This window comes from Anneissia japonica, unplaced genomic scaffold, assembly GCF_011630105.1.
Source record: "Anneissia japonica isolate Jap-2015-1 unplaced genomic scaffold, ASM1163010v1 scaffold287772_len198928_cov201, whole genome shotgun sequence".
Classification (NCBI taxonomy): Eukaryota; Metazoa; Echinodermata; class Crinoidea; order Comatulida; family Comatulidae; genus Anneissia; species Anneissia japonica.
This window is the reverse complement of record NW_022716447.1, coordinates 12745-29430: the sequence shown is the minus strand read 5'-3', so window position 1 is coordinate 29430 and position 16686 is coordinate 12745. Positions and strand designations below refer to the sequence as shown.

Below are 16686 nucleotides of genomic sequence, written 5' to 3'. Positions count from 1 at the left end.
GGGGGGGGTGGGCTTCGAGCAACTATAGTACTGTCAATTGTTTAGAAATATATAATTTTGGTAGTTATTCAATGTTTAATAATGTTGCTCTCATTCATATTGATAAAATCAGTTTTTCTGGTAAAGCAAAACACCATAACTACCACCTTCAAACAGACTGTTACAAGCCAATCAGAAACCTAGATGAACCTTTTTTTCTTATTTTTTATCGTGGTTTTTAATGTTTATAAATTTTAAACATAGTGTATATCTTTTGCATATTTATATTGAATTTTATTCACGGTTCCACTTTTGTGTTTGTCGCTCAGCTCATGGTTTCCTCCTGGTCATCTGTATGTCAAATTTGTAATAATAAAAGAAAAAAACAAATAAATAAAATTACTTGCAAAGTTTACATCAGCAAAACAAAAACATTATCAGTATGTAGATAATTTATGATTGATTTCATTTTTGAAATGTAATTGTCAGCAAATAAATCACATTAAGTATGTTTGTGATTTTAACATACCTCTTTGCTCATACCAATTGCTCAAAATTAATCTTAACTTTCACATTTCAGTCTGTACTTCATCAACAATATTCTGAAAGCCAAAAAAAAGAAAAATGAATGAAAAAACACAAAACCACTTTGAATCATGTCTCTAGTTATAAAACTAGGTCGGGTCATCTACACAAAATCAATATATTTTATATAATAACATTCAATAAGCTAGACTTTGTGGTTAATTTGACTTATAAGAATAATCTCTTTTGAATTAAACATTCTTATCATGTACATTTTAATTATATGTAAACGTTATGCATTATTTATTGAAGAGGTTTTATATTTACATTAATCCTGGTATTTATTAAAAATTTACTGTCTAATTTCAGCAACCGAAATACTTAAGTCCCGTTCAGACTATCAAATTTGATTTGAGAAAAACACGTGACTTGCCTAAATATGGGCATGATGACATCACATAATGACAATATATAGGCACATTATGACTATATATGGGCATATAACAGTTTTTTGTGAAAGAAAATTTGATATTAATCTGGACAGAGCTTAGTTTCTTGCTTAAGTGTTGACACCAGTATAAAATTGTGAATTTCCTTCCCTCTCCCCTACCAATTTTTTCCTTTCCCCGATTTCTTAAATTTGTATAAACTCTTAAATTGGCTAGTACCAGTAATCAATGTAATGATTTGTGTACTTGATCCTTTTAAATGATCTATTAATGGTCTTTTTGTACTGGATTTTCTTTAAAGATTTTATATATTTACTGAGAGATACTATCATTAAATGGTTTAAATATATAGTCTTTGATATAGAAGATATGTTTTTTTTTTTAAATATTTAATTTATGCTGTATGATTTTGCTTTTTATTACATATATTTATTCTTTAATAATACATAACAATAACATTAATTATCAGTGGCAATTATTAACTTTATTTGATATTTTTTAATATGTTTTGCATACTTATATATTATTTATTAATCATGTGTTGAACTTAATGAGGAGTATATTTTTATAATGTTTTTTATATTTTAATATGAGAAAGAAGTAAATAAATGATATTCTTAAATGGATGTTTAGTTAACAGATAAGAGACATGCTTATAAGCTTGACAACACTTCCAGTTCAATCCAAGTAGAGTAATTTTTAAAAATTCATTGAGCATAATTTTTAGACCAATTATAAGTACAGCTTAATAAAGTTCAAAAGTCACACCATGGACCCCACAAGAACACAGAATGGGCCCTCTGGTCGCATCCTCCCAACGGAAATTATAAGACCTTTTTGCCGCCTTGAATATTATACAAAAAGCAACCACTAATTACCTTACAATACCCTAATATCGGTAATTCCATTCCAACATGGAAATAGCTCGAGGAAAGGAAACTTTACAATTCCAAGCATGACCTACTTAATGTCCACAATTAAGTCAATTTATATTCTAATATTTATCTCATTTTAAAGATAAAAAAATGAAAAATAAAAATCATATAACTGTATTTTAAACAATGCTTTTAAAACAATGGCTTACACTCATACACAATAAACAAAACACTTAATACAATAAAACATGTTACACAATTGCAAAAATGTTGAATCATTACAGATTATCACCAAAAACACCTGTTAAAGATTTTAGTGCGAAAAAGTGTTCCATACTAATTGATACATTTCCTCAAACACTTAGCTAGCACTGTAGTTACTATGTTCATCCTTGTTGTTGTTAATTGCCGGCGTGATTTTTATCATCATTTACTATAATTATTTATACGGTATTAGTATTTATTCATGCAAATAATATACTAAAGATATCTTAAAACTTTTCTATTATGTGTTAGGCCTATCAAGAATAACTTGGTCCGGGGCCAGAAGTCGATCCGCCGGAACGATTTTGACTTTAAAATACCAGTGCCAAAATGTAGTCCATAATAAGCCAAACTCGATCTGGCATCTATATAACCTGTATGTTTTTAGCGTTGTTCATATTTTTTTTTAATCAAATGATAGATAAATATCTCATCTCTCATTATATAATATGTTTTCATTCGTTGTGATATACAGCCACCAAAATTTATATGTTATTTTTTGCTTCGTGCCAAGTACAGTGAACTCTTTGGTGTAAAAAGTGAGAAAACAAGTTATACAATATGGTCTTAAATCGTGTTAGTCCGCTTTAGTTTATTCTTTTACCTTGTTTTTTTCTGGTTGTGTGATAGTTGCTTAACGCTGTGATGAAATACATAAGAATTCATTTCCAAGAAATTTCGACCCCTTTATTTTCATTTAATAACATCTATTTTATAATCTACTACCCCACACAATAACCTGGAATATTTAAAACTAATAAATCAGTCTTGTGTTTATTTTAAGAGGGACCAGTTTTAACAGCTAAAATCAAACAGATACTGATTTTAGCGGCCAAATGTAGTCCGGCGGACATTTTTGGCCCGAACCAAGTTTTTAGCGTGACAGGCAAACTACAGAAAGAAAAATTTTCAGCACAAGTATTATCAGTTAAGAACGTATAGAGTATGGCAGACATAGTGACAACGGCATTGATTGAGAGGAACAGAGATGAGCCAGACAAAGGAGGAAACAGCTTGACAACATTGGACAACGGTTAAAACTGGACAGAAGCTGCCGAGTGAATTATAAATGACAGAGACAGTGGCTCATGATTGCCCAATGTAGCATCGAGGGGTACAGTTGGGTTTCAAAGGGGTGTCCCACTTCGATCGGACAAAAGCCAAGAGGCCACCAAGAGTCCCTCATTAGTTGTCCAAGAGCTGAAAGTCCCCTCCATTAAATCTACCAAATTATTGATGTAAATGTGATCATATCTGATCACTATCAATGTTTCAAAAGGATGGTATTTATTTGTCAAATTGCACAATTAAAAAATGATTAAACACATTATTTAAAGCAATAATATTAAGATAATGATTGATATTTTATGATATAGAAATATAGTTGGTATTTGCATTTTCTTTCCTCCAGATTCTAGGGTTCAAATTTTAAGTCCATTTGGAAATATTTCATTATGGAAAATCAAGCCTCAGGAAACAAGAGCCGAGCTCTGGGTGAGGAGTGGTTTCATTCAGTGGCGATGTTAAGGCTGTAGTTAGAGGCATCCCCGCTTTACCTGTACCTCTCAGCCACTCAAATTTCCACTGAAGAGATAACATGATTATGAATCAAGTATCAAACACCCCCATTCTGAAAAACTTTTCAATTCAATTATTAAATTTTCTTTCAGTAAATTTGGTTATATTTCCATTAAAAGTATGTGAAAAACATTTTATAGAATTACAAATAGGTTTTATTTCGATGTCATGAAAAGCACTGTAGGCGCTGTAATATCCCTAAAATATTCTCTTTTAGACCTGACCCTTTTCAAAAAAGCAGTCTGTCTATACATGACAAAGATTTCTTTTTTTTTCTCCAATTTCTAAACTACACAGGTACTACATAGATTACAGAGAAAACACTGATTAAGGCCGATTTGTTCCTGTAATAACATAAATTTGATATCACTTTCATCATGAATGACATTATATGTTCTTCTGTTCATCTACATTTCCACTTACACTTTCTGCAAGTATGACATTACATGGTCTTCTGTTCGCCCACATCCTACTTAAATTAAATTGACTCTTTAATGCAGTAAGAACAACTTTTTTTAGTTTTATACATAGATATTTTGTAGCGCACAGAGGGCACACTTCGTACCAACACAGAAATGAAAGCTCTTTGAGAAATAGCAGTTATCTATTTTACCTGCAGTTTATCAATCAAATTCTAGCTGAATATCTAAAACCAAACCAAAAGGTGAAAAATATAATCCGTTTTGACATTTAATAGAACGCAAAGTAGTGCCTATTGACCTCATTAAAAGTGATCACTTGCAGTTTATCAACGTACATTTCCTAGTATGTGAACCAAAATCATTAAAAATGCATGAAATGCTGTTAAACTATGAATTAACGTATTCTCCATTTCATTTCATTTATGGGATGTGGGGGAATCAAAAAACAATAAAACACAAAGGAAAAGCAGAATACATTTGCTAAACTTACTGAATTATCTACACAGTTGACAAATTAAGAAATTAGACGATGTTGTCAGAATACTTAATTTATTCACCACTTTGGAAAACTTTATGAATTATGCATAATGTTCATTAATATTCATGTCATAATACATATTAGCTTACAACAAATACATTAGGATATAAATATTTTTAATAATATTCTTCTTCATCATTTGCTTAAGAATTAATAAATTAGACGATGTTTTCACTTAATGAATTATGCATATTGTTCATGAATATTCATGCCAAAATACATATTACCTTACAACAAATACAATACTGGGATACAAATAATATTAATAATTTTATCTGTATTCTCTTAAACAGCTGTCATTTTTCATACCATTCAATTCTAAAAAATTCTACCTTCATTTTCTGGCAATTTTCGTAGTTCAAATTACTGTACAAATCATGATCAAATTAGATCACATGACGTGTCAGTAAAAATTCAGACTTTTCATCGTAAATACCACATAATTTCTTTTAACTTTTATCTAAATGTTGGTTAATCTTTATAAAACAAAACAAAAAATGTGTAGTTATTTAGATAATTTTTTTTTTTTCAAAATCCAGAAGCACAACTGTAAGTATAATATAGAAATTGTTTAAATGAGCAAATATACTTTTATATATATTATTCATCATCTTGTCAAATTGATCCTATAATACTTTGCATTGGCTGCATTAGGAGAATAATGATCTAAATTTTCAAAAAGTATTATATATTTAATGTGAAGAATGAAAGAAATATGAATTGATATGCAGAATTTAATTGGACAATTAAAGAGATGTACAGTAGCCCAGAAAAGATGACCCATCTCAATTGAAAAGTAATTCGAAGGTTTCAACAATCTTTAGGATCAAAGATAATGTGTGTGAAAATTTGTAACGATAAATAATTTTCTGTAAATGAGCATAATTGAAAGCCAGACAGAGAACTAATATCAGATACATTTTGATGAAAAGCCTACATTTGTAGTAATTCTTATTTTGAGCGGCACCCAAAACGTCCTAGAATCAGAATTTTGAACAATTACTCATTATTGCAGTGAAAGAAGATATATTATTCAGAACTTTTTCTAAAAGATATAAACTACTAAATCTAACTGAAAAGTACAGATTAAAATTACTTTTAAAACTCAAATCATAAAATTAAACTATTGATTTTGGAATTCCCAAAAACTACATGGCTAATATCCAATAAATTTAATTTAATAACTTTGTTACACTCAAACAATTTTCATCAAGTAAACACTGTTTTTGTAAGAATTCATCCAGAATTTTAAAATACCAAAAACTCAAATTGTTCTTACTGACGGTGAGTTATGCCTGAGCCAGCCACAGATTTCACAATTTTTCTATAAAAAAAAAGCCATTTGCACAGATCATTTTAATGATGATGAAGATGATTTTGTATTCTATTAACTAAAATCCATTTCTTTTAAAGAATACTGAATGAAATATGCGCCCTATAGCAAATCTAAAAGTAATTGGTAAGCCAATCATATCAAATTAAAAAAAAACCTTTACCATAGCTCCATACAACTATATGCATCCTTTTGGAAATCATGGAAGCGCATGTAAAAATGTAAACATGTACAACATATATTTTTATATACCGGTATATTAATGCTTGCGGTACACCACTCAGATAGTTCTGAGTAAGAAATTTTGTTGGTTGAGAATGTCTCGAGGTTTCGATTAAGTTGCTTCAATCGTCTTCAGGAGAATAATATTTTTATACTGCCTTTCTCTAAGCCATTTAAAAAATATCATTATGGATGTCTTGTTCACATCAAATTTAATGCCAGATTTATGAATATAAACTTGGATGAAAAAATATGAATAAATTTCGTTTTCATTCAAAAAATAAATTTAAGTAATCTATTACAGCACAGTCCACACTATCATATGTGTCCATACTGTATATGATGATGATGTGATGTCATCATGATCAAGAATTGTAGCCTGGTTCTCACGAGAGCCCTAGTATCCAGATCTGGAGCTAACCGTTAGCACTAACTGTTAGCACCTGCGTGAGAACGGCCGATCGGTTAGCGCTAACCGTTAGCAGTATCCGGATACCACTAACGGTTAGCAAGCGCTATCGGTTAGCAAGTTGAGTGCGTTTTTATCATCAACCAATCACACGTACGCGTTTACAATTTCCAGTTTCTTATTGGCCAGTGATTCGATAATCATATTTTTGGTATCCGGATCAGGATTTTCTCGTATGGACGCATGACAGCTAACGGTTAGCAGGATCCGGATCCTGCTAACCGTTAGCAGCTGTGTGAGAAAATAGCCTTTGTCGAATGAATGTTGATAATCTGGAAAGCTGCCTTACAGTACAGTGAAATACACCCATCTTTTGTTAGCTGTGACACTCACCCGATACGATTCTACTGTATGTAGAACATAACGACATGACGCGCCATGCTCGCAACAGAGCGTTTTTAATGGCGATATGTTCAGACTGCCACCGACAATCATGGTGTCGCAGTGAGTGTCAACTTCACGTTTTGTTAGCTGAGAAATTTTTTTTTTTTTTTGAGTAATCGATTGACGGATACGGTATTAAAAAAAATTTTTATTAAAAATGTTATTGATGCAAAATAAATTTATGAATGCTAACAAAATAACTTTTGGGTTAAAGACTAATCTAATTTTCACAAGACACTGGTCATATTTCACTTAAATTTTCAAATAAAATTTGAGCACTTAAAATGCCATAAATAATTAACAAATATTATCTGATATTTTTTATTATTCAATAGATATTACTCCCAAAACACATGTTATATACATGAATGTAAATTAATTTCATTTTAATTTGATATTCTTTTAATATTTAAACTATTTTTACACCTTGTAGCTACAGTATGTTAATATATTTACATCAAAAAATTTTTGTTGATAATAAAATTTTTTGAAAAAACTTATATTTTGGTGCAGAGATAAAAATTTAAGCATATAATTTGCATTTGGTTTTTAAGGAGTATCACAGAACCTTTCTGACCCTAAAAAATGTTTTTCTTAGCATCCACAAATTTACTATCTACAGTACCTACTGGTTAAATTTTTCAATCTTATACAAAACTATGTTTGCAAAATAATTTAAAGACCTTAAGGAAAAGGGAAATAATTATTTTTGTGCCTGCTGTGGCTATAATAAGTAATATCATTAATTGTCATAAGTAAATAAAATATTAGAGCAAATTCTTTTCTTGCCAAAAACAAATCACAATGACAGTCAACTAGGGAGCAAGAACCTAAAAATGAACTAAATCACTGTAACAAAAGTTAAGATTTCTAATACTGTACTTCCAAAGTAATAACAATAAAATATAAAAATATAATATAATAATATACTAGAGTAATACTGTAAAAATCAAGCAATACAACTAAACATAAAGAAAGATGTGGAGACGCGTAAATGGAGAGGACTGTGTGATATGCGGTACAATTACCGCATATCAAGGACAACTGTACTATAAAATCAATAAAAAGTAACAGAAAGCAATCTCATTCTCATTTCTCAACCAAAAGTGAAAGACTGGCCATGGATTAAGCGATACTAATCCAAGTCTCTTTATATGATTCTTACTCATGGTGTGAAGAATTTTTCATTTGAGTAATGAGAACAAAAATCCTAATGTTGCTGATTTGAATACAGTACCCTGGAATCAAAAACCAAACACCTTAACCACCAAGCTCTTCAATGCCTAGAAAATTGCACAACAATTAGAGTCAGACATGATGCCATGGTTTCATCAAGTGCACCAACAACAAAGTGCAAAACATTATGAGGAATTCTAGCGACTCTATAATTGTATTTAATAAATCTGGTATAAGGCTACATCTTGGTAAAACTACACTCTGCAAAACTAAAACGTCATTTGTTTTTTATAGCACTCCACATGTTCAACTATAACGTTAAAAGATCGTCTCCCACTTTACTCCTTTTTCCAGTTTAGTACTTCTTTATACATTATTTGTATTTTTTTTTTCATTTTAATGTACCCATTAATTTTATCAACCTGGCATAAAGACATCTGTTTATTTTATATATAAACCAATCAAAGTTCTTTAATGTCTCAAAAAGGATGTGTATGAAGGGGATGTTGAATGTCAAGAATGTATATAAGGAATGGTGGTTATGAGAGCATATAATAAACAATAAGCATATGTTTGACACTGGCAGTGATTGAGTGTTAAAGCCATGGGCTCCGGAAGAAAAAAATCTTTTTAATATGTTATACTGATTTTTCTAAGACACAAAATGGGTCTTTGATGAAAAACTCCTGGAACAGGTAATGAGATACAGATTTTTGAATATTTAAAAGCTGGTGGAGAACCAGATTAAAAGATTTGTTATGAAATACACAGTAAAATTTTACTATAATGGCAGGAGATCATATTTAAATTAAATTTTGTCATAGTCTATTCGGTGTTTCCTTTTCCTATGTATATTTATTATGGCATAGAAAAGTGTAATTTTACTGCCTAATTAATAACTCTGCAAGTAAATTATCGTAATCACAGTTACATACATTAATATGCTTTGTTTTCATATTCTATCATCTTGCATGCTACAAAGTTAAAAACTTGCCAAACCTTATATTGTGATAACTCCCAACTAATGGAGAACACACGGAAATATAATAGCCATCCAGGAGTTTTGCTCCCTTTAGAAGGCATTAATTTAAAACTTGTGTACAGTAAATTATTACCTATAATGAGATACAGATTTTTTAGTATATTTAAAAGCTGGGGTAAAAGGTGGAAAAGGGTGGTTACATCCCTTCAAAAAAAATTTTCCCTCTGGAGAAAAATTGCTTGCTTTATAAGATAAAGGGAGAAGATAGAAAAATTGTTGATAGTGAATTACATAATAAAACTTTACTAATATTATGGCAGGAAATTAATATGTAAACTAATGTAAGCAAGTGAAGTGGGGAGTTCGATGATAAGTTGGGGAGCTCGATGATAAGTTGGGGGGTGGGGGTGTTAGTTCACAAAATAAGGTGATTATTTTAAACTATTTGAGCGAGATCTTTTTGCTCCAAACATTTTCAATGGGGGATGGGGGGAAAATCGGAAAATGAGTCGCAAGCTTCTTATTTTTTATTTTGGGGAAGGGGAGAAGGTGTTCACCGTTAAGTACGCCACTGGTAGGCATCAAAGAATCTATATCATCAGTACAAATTTGGGCACTTCTGTTAGACAGAAGTCTTGAACAATGCCATACTAGTATTTTAAAGTGAATACATAATTGTCTTAATCCTCTTTTTGTACAATAAACTACATCTTTCAGGTGAAATTAAGGAATTAATGCATGCACTGAAAAGACACTGTGTCTACTCACTCAGGTCTTCAATGTTAAATTTCACAGCATTTAATCCACTTCAGGAATCTTATCAGTAAGGTTATGTAATATTTTATGAAGATACTGTCCATATTTTTACTTGGGAAATTCCACTGGGAATGGAAGGTTTCTGCAAATTCATGAACGTGAAAAAGAAACTTTTTGAAGAGCTAATTATTCTCGTTCTGAGTAATCTAGAGGGAGTCATATAGGGCTACTCGCCATTTAAAGGACCTGATTGGTGAGTGGGGGAAAATTTGCAAATTCATGGAAAAAATGATGACCAAAGAGATTGTACTGTAATATCCTAAATGACCTAAATTAGACTCACATAGGTAACAAAGCGGGACATCAATATCAGGTGTCTTGCTGATTCCCTTCCTGCATTTCCTCTCATTTTATACAGTAGGTAAATGTCAACTTTATTAAACAGGCGAAATATATTTAATCTTCTATTTTTTTTTTTTTTTTAAAGATTTGTAAGCAACTCTAAATCGAAAACATCACTGCTTTCCTCCAAATGTTGTACATATAAAAGGATAAACTATCATTATCGAAATTGATTGACATTTGAAAACATCCTAATAACAGATAAAAGATAAAACTATTAAAATGTACACAAGGAACCAATCAATTGGTTTGTTTTTTACTTCCTAGTTATAGATTTTGTAATAGCTGTATATCTTTAAGTAATAAATAAAATTTTTAAATAAAGATTGCATAGCGCTCATATTAATTCATGTAAAATGCTCAAGGCGCTTGAGAAAACCTAAAAACATTGTCCATTAGTATTATTTTATTTGAAAATTTGAATAACAAATTATTTTCCATGAAAATGAGTATCATATACTGTTACTATATTTTTTGCATATCCCTAAATTGCCTAAGGTCTCCCTCTAATTAAAGACCACTTTTCTGTGGTCTACAGTATATTAAGAAATAGCTTTTATCTTTATTTATTCTAATTAGAGACCAAAGACATGGATTGGCCCAGATTTGATTTTCACAGTTAATGTCTGCAAGTCAGAAAACACTAAACTGTTGGTCTGTATTTCATTGAAAGTTAATAAAATTTAAATAAATGTACACTTCAATGTTTTATTTAAATTTATGTAGTGTTTTCAAAGATACTAGAAATACAAGATAGAGTTCTCCACACAAAAAAAATGTTCCACCAAAATGCATGGTGGGAATACAAACAATGGGACGCCCCTTACAGCTGGATCTAAAAAAACTTCAAACTTTCGTTACCAAGTCGTCGCGTATTTTCTTATCAATTCACTTTTTATTTACTAGATATAAAAACAAACTGGAATAGACACACAGACAGTGACATCGGTGAATACATAACCTCGTTGGCGGTGGTAGAAATCGTTGCTATTATCCAAATAAAACACAAAACAATTAAAGCATAATCATGAATCAGTAAAGAATAAAACAACAATACAGCGCAGAATCGTATGGCCGGAGGCACTCTTAGTGAAAAAGTTTTCCTCCATTAGTGGAAAAGGAAGGGCGCCTTTTGCGTCTGGATATACTTAGCAACAGAAGGGGGCCCTGTACGTTGGGCACGAAGTATAGAAAACTTGCATGGTTAAAAAGAAGAAGGCAACCTACGTTGGGCACGACTTCTGCCTCATTTTTATAATGCGAGTGCTCTATCTTGTATTTCTAGTATCTTTGGTTTTTTCCAATTACCAAAAGACTGGATAGCTTTTCTTTTTTCTTTTATTGTCCTTTAACCTGGGGCTATTCAGTACAGAGTATTGTTTTTTCCATAGAGCGTAGCATCACATAAAAACAACAGGTTATAAGCTAGAATGAATGTTTTAAAGCCATTTCTCAGAAGAAAACAAAATGTTGATACTCTATGTTGTACAACTAATTTTTCTAAGACACAAAAAAAGTACTTGATGAAAAACTAATATAGATTTTGTAAATAATAAAAAAACTCGGGAAGGGGAGGGGGGACAGGGAGTTGGAAAGGGGGGTGGTTATGACCCTTCCCCAAAATGTACTAAACCACAAAAAGCTCGCATTATATTAGTCATCGAACACACATTTAATCATCAATCAACATTTACAAAGAAAAATTAAGATACAACTTCTTAATAATTACGTTAGAAATTGGGATCAATGCTTTGTGAATAGAGAAAATGGTTTTGGTTGAATGCATTTTGTGTTGCCGATAGCAACGGAGTAGTAGTAACGTGGTATCGTGACGTAACACTGTAGTCTATAGTGGTCTTACAATGTTTTTACATATTATTAGAAACATGATATGGGAAGAGAATTCCATCAGTGACTTTAGTTTTAGATAAATGAATTAGTTGGCCCTGTTCAGACTTATCAAGTTTAATTTGACAAAAACATGTGACATACTTGGCCATGATGACATCACGACATCGTGACCATATGTGGTACAGAATTAAGCCAATCCAGTCAATTTTGAGTTATTAAATACAGGGTTAAAGAGTAAAATAAGAGCCACAAAATGGTGACATTCCTTTATGAAGTTACATGAGTTTAAACATACAGCTGTTTAAAGAACAACACGAAAAATCAGCCTTCAAAGTTTATGATTTCGGGCATTTCTCATGCAGAAACTACTGTATCATCTTTTTTTGTTTTAACGTTGAAAATAACGGTATAGCATGATGTATAGATATATAGCGTTTTAGTTTAGAGCAATGAAATATATTTTTTTAAATTTGACATTCAGCGTGTTTTGGCCATTTTCTCTGAAACACGATTTGCGACGAGTGACTGGTTTGGCTTGTCTTTGCCACATATATAGGCGCAACATGACTATATATACAGCTTTTGTCAAAGAAAATTTGATATCATGGACAGATCTTTAGTGTTAATGAAGTATAGTAAAGTACACAAACCATACTATATAACCTCCAGCTGAGTAATAATTAACCAGGAGGTGGACACATGTACTGTAGACTAAATTTATTCAAACCAGAGCTTCTGTAGACTGTTGTACGTGTGGTTCAAATAAAGAATGTTAGTCGACTATATATAGTGTTGTCCATTAATTGTATTTTTAAAGAATACTTAAATAACAGTCCATATTGATTGAATTTAACATGCACTCTTAAGTCAATTATTTTTTTTTTAAATTTGCTAAACGATGCTCTTAATGGTTAATTACTCAAATATTATCTTTGGCCCGTGAGCCCAATTCAAAAAATATGTTAGCCTTTTCAACAAATTAATTAAGAATCAAGGATATATATGGTATTTGTAAGTGTCATTTCATATAAATCATGGCAGATATATAAAAGGAGGAAGAGTGTTGTTATTACAGTGCATTATCTATGATCTAATAATTGACCAGGGTTCCTAAAAATCCAAATATCTGTAATATTTCTTACTTACTTTATGGTAAAACATTCTGTAGTGATAAGAGATAAAAAAATTCACATTGTTTATACAAGATAAAATGTAACAAAAATAACAATGAAAAAGAAAGATAATGTTCATTTGCCAACTATTTCACTTTTAAACTATTTTTAGAACCACTTTCTACGAAGTATTACAATTTTAGTAAAATCTTCACAAAGTTACAAAATTAGCGCACTTTAATACTTGGCAAGGAAATCATGAGATGTTAGGAAATTCGAAAAAAAGTCGGTCAAATTCAGTTACAGTATCAAACTTAATGTAATGTCTTTAGCAACACTTGCAAATGGATGTGGGTCTATACTGGGCATGCTCCTAAAAAAGAAATCGGTGTCAATCAATGCCTATTGAACTTAACGTCAAGCTACCTATATTTGTGTTATTAAAAAATAAAATAATCTTTACATATTAACATGCAATGCGTTTATAGGATTCATACCATAAATAGCAACTGTGAAGAATTATAAGTTATGGCGCTATTACTATGCAAGAATTACAAGAGTAATGCAACAATCGTTAAATTTATCAGCTCAGGAAATTCACAGACTTTACCATTACCAGATTTTTTTTTATTAAAAAATATTTCCAGCATTAATAATAATAAAAATTGTATAATACCATTATCAACTTCAGTAATCATGAAACATCTTGTTAATTATCATCAGCATCATTTTTAAAGTTGTTTTTAGTCTCTGGGCTGTTGAGCAGTGCCTTATAAATCAAAAATTACTGTTAGGCAATTTATTTATTATCATGAGTTAAAATAATAGTCTCGGGTTTTGTATAGCACTCTAAAATGCTTTCCATTTCTATATTTTGATTACTTGCACTTTTTCAAAGAGCAATCTCCAAGTTTAACATTGTTAATGTATAAAAATACAACTTTATAAAGGTTAAAGACATAGTAATATCCGATGCCATTGGCTAATGAACAGCAGGTCTCTGACTAATTTCATTTTCAGTTTTAAATTGAATAATGTTGTAGCTCAAAGAACAATACAAAACTATCCATGGATAGGGTATTTAGGTCAACACCTCTATGGACTAGTTTAATAGTGTTACTTCAGTGCGAGTGCAAATTGCGAGTTGGAAAAGCGAGTTTTATGTTGGAAAATGTGAGTTGCGAATTGAATAATTTGAGTTGCAAGTTGGAAAATGCGAGAAATGCGAGTTGCGAGTTGGATAATGAGAGTTCGCAACTTGCATTTTCCAACTCAACTCGCATTTTCCAATTTGCAACTCGCACAAAAGAAACCCTCGTTTTAATATCAGATTATAATGTAAAGTAGTTAGATTTATAAAGCGCTTACACCGAAACGGTCTCAAAGCGCCTGAGGTGTGGACTGGCTCTTACAGTAACTTGCTTCTCCTCTAAAGCTCAAAATCCGGAAGTCACCCCGATTCATCTGCATCGCAATGGGCAAAGTTGAACCAGGTTCCACCTTCATGACAACTGTCCGTGGCTTTTGCCGATAGGGTGAGCGATTCTATGGAAACGAAACTTCAAGGTTTCTTCATGTCTCAGCTACCCAGTAAAACGGTACCAGCTACTCTTGTCTGTCCACAGCAGAGCCTGTAAGAACCAGTACACCGGGGTAACACCCTACTTGTGTTGAAAGATGTACTGGGTTCTTCAAAAGTGCACATGAGCCAAATTATGTACTCTAGGCCTATCCTTATCTGAGAACTTGTTCCACCACCAGAACCATAGGAAAACGTGCTGTTCGAACCAACGCTGATATTATAGTTGTAGGCTACGTTGCGGTGACCCTGCCTTAACCGCTCGGTCATCCAACTTGCCAATATTTGTTTGATCAGCTTATTGTAAATGTCAAGTTCCCTTACTCTGCCCTGTTCTTTGTCTACTATGTAATGCCTATGAAAAGGCATTTTACCTATTCATGTTTCTTCACACAGTTAACGCAGCAGCTCCCAAGCTCTGTAATGAACCACTGTTATGAATTAGGCATTGAATTGCAATTTTGAATGATGTTTAATTTTGACTGAATCTGAATTGAAGAATATAATATTATGTTAACATGTTCGCTGCTAGGGATGAGAATTCACGTCAGAAATGTGACCTTGGGGAGCAAATGGGACAACCTTTCCATATGAATTTAAAGACAATCGAATCCTTAGACAAGACACTTTATCCTTTACCTCTGTTTTCACCAAGGATTATAATACTAATATTAGATACCATGTTGTACAGTACGTTTGAATGCCCATGAACTGACTATTACTAGCTTCATATTATGGAATCCTGGGGGAGCGAAGTACAGTGTAGTATTTCTTACGTAGATGTTGATCCAATGACAGGGGTAATAATATATTCAGCAGAGACCTTGGGATTATGCTCTATAATAAAAGTACTGAAAATTTAATTTTAATACTGTTAATATTCAACTTTCCATGTATTATGACCCTGACTCAGATATATCGGGATGGTGTCTTGTAGGGGAAAGCTTATTACCATAGAAATTAAGAGTTTTTAGTTAATTCATACAATCCATGTATATTCCGACCTGGAACCTGCAGATAGTTTTCCATACTTCAAAGCACCTAGTGCGACCTGTGATCCTCTATGCGCAATATAAATGCAGTACAGTATTATACTTTTTATGTCTAAAAATAAAAGTGAATGAATTAATTGAATATTATAAATGAAATAGAGTTAGTGACTATATGACTATATTTGTGAGGTGGTCACCACGAAATGACACACATCGTTGGTGAAATCATATTGAGATATTCACCAAAACAGGCCAAAGTCAACATTTTTACAAAATTTTGATTTTAATGTTTTTGAATAACTTGATACTTATATTTTATGATTGTATAACTTTGTAAGTAAATTTTCTTGCCAAAACAGTATTCTCTGCACATATTCTGTAATTCTCATCATTATTTGTACAGGTTAGTTTATCTTTGAGGCCGATTTTCTCAAAACATGGTTCTATACACCTAAACTTTAAATACTCACATCTCTGGATTTACTTATAGTAGGGAAGCCATTCAAAGACCAAATGAAAGCTTATGATATACCCAAATATAATATTAACTCATTTTTTGAATTTCTAACCGTTAGACTCATTTTGTGGCGAGAACTCACATTTATTCAAAATATTACATCAATGCTTGCAGACAACTTGAATGTATTTAATAATGAGTGTCTAGAATCAGTTGAGTGATGGAATTCTTCAGACATTACTTTAATAACAGCACAATTTATAATCCAGACAGATCAATACTATACTGCAGAATTTCATTGTAAAACTAATGTAAATTGTACAATATTGGCATTATGAAGT

General features: G+C 31.5%; 1 long non-coding RNA gene across 1 annotated transcript in view; it reads right to left on the bottom strand.

Moving 5' to 3' along the window:
* Window positions 1-6: 6 nt before the first annotated feature.
* LOC117109679 overlaps window positions 7-16686 on the bottom strand; it is a 19544-nt gene continuing 2864 nt past the window's right edge. Inside the window, exons 2-3 of the long non-coding RNA XR_004445575.1 lie at window positions 509-581; window positions 7-330 (exon numbers count right to left, since the gene is read on the bottom strand). This is a non-coding gene — a long non-coding RNA (uncharacterized LOC117109679). The remainder of the gene's footprint in view (window positions 331-508; window positions 582-16686) is intronic.